This window comes from Gavialis gangeticus, unplaced genomic scaffold, assembly GCF_001723915.1.
Source record: "Gavialis gangeticus isolate Ggan-Ray unplaced genomic scaffold, GavGan_comp1, whole genome shotgun sequence".
Taxonomy (NCBI): Eukaryota; Metazoa; Chordata; order Crocodylia; family Gavialidae; genus Gavialis; species Gavialis gangeticus.
In genome coordinates, this window is record NW_017728997.1 from 15224380 (window position 1) to 15226025 (window position 1646).

Consider the following 1646-nt stretch of genomic DNA (forward strand, 5'->3'; position numbering starts at 1 on the left):
AACGTGTGCCCTCTACATCTCCCATCCTCAGTTTGCATTTTAAAGGTGAGACAGGGACTGGTTTGGGTTCAGTGAAAGCTGAGAGCAAGCCAGGCCGTCCCATGAGCCACCCAAAGTAAATGGTGGCAGCAGCTGGAAAGTCACTTGTGTTGCAGGAAGGAGCTGGTGCAAGCATTGAAAGGGCCTTTCAATGTGTCAAGCCCTTGAGTTTGGTACTGAGAATACCCCCTGCTTTGGCCCAAGGATCTGGGTGTGACAGGTGCAAGTCTGTCTCGCAAAGAGGTCATGGAGCCCCCTGGCTCCACTCTTACTCCATGTAGATGGAGGCATGCAATAAGGTTCCCCACATCCCAGCGATGCCTTTAGCAGGAGTGAAGTCTGCACCTTGCTCCCACCAAGGTCTCTGGCCCAGGGGTTTGCCTGGGGTGCCAGAGGCAGAGCAGCCCTGAATATCCCCAGGTGGTGCAAGGTTCCCTGCCACGAAAAGCAATCAGCCCAACTTCTGAATTTTCTGCAGGAACACTTGCCCTACGGCCCTGGTAAGAGGGCCGAGGAGGACAGCATGCGCTGGGGACCCGTGTCCCCTGCTTTCAGGACAGCTCTGCCATTGGGGAACGACCCTTTGTAAGTTTGCCTGACTTTGATGACAATGTGAAAGGAAGCGTCCTTATTAGCCAGACTATTGAGGGCACTGAGAACCTGTTGCTACAGGAAAAGCAATTAAAAATAATTTGCAGGTCACCTTCGCGGCATTTCCCATAACACGTGGATCCGTGCTCTGCATCGCGTCCTGGCGAGCGCTGTCGTTTTGTTGGGTTTGAACCAGTGTTTTACGCGAAGGGCCCGAGGCCTGAACTTCCAAGGTGCCAATGCCCTGAGATCTCACCGAGTTTGGGTGGAGGTGAGTGGTGGGCTCTGCCATTATTTGTGTATCACGTACCACACGCCATTATTAATTATAACTAATATGTGGACAATAGCGGAGCGGGAAGCCTGTTTTGGGATTAGGCCAGGTCCCATCTGAAATTGTTCAGAGGCTAAATGGGCAGGATGCCTTCTTCCCCACCGCTAGAAAAAAGCCCCTGGAAGCCAGCAGGTAAGGGGAGTCTGGAAGAGGCTGCTGAAGCAGGAGGAAGGCATGGTCCGTGGCTTTCAGGAGGATTTGCACTTCTCTACAACATTTTTTTGTGCAAGGCTTCAGGTTAGACCAGATTCCCTGTTTGTTTGTTTGAATAAAACCCAGAAATCAGCAGTTTTTTGGTGGAAAAGTTGCCTGCGTTTGGAGAACCAGCCCCTTATAACCCTCAGACTGAAAACAATCTTTGCAAACCATAAATCATGGCTTTGGGCTCCGTGTTCTCTGCAACCTCCCCCCTCTCCCGGCTGAAACGCCGACCGATAATGAAGGGTGCCACTTGAAAACTGCAGAGAGCCATTTTTTCCATGAAAAATATCAAGCGGGTACATTTGCAGCCGGCTCTGAGCTTGGCTGGGGGGTAAGAGAGGGACAAGGACCTGTGAAACGATGAGGGAGACGCTCCTCCATCGCAGTGGGGCTGGGGCGGCTGGGAATCGACGGCCCTGCTGCACAGTCAAGTGAAAACTGGATCGAAACCAGCTATAAAGCTGTTGTACGTTGTCAAGCA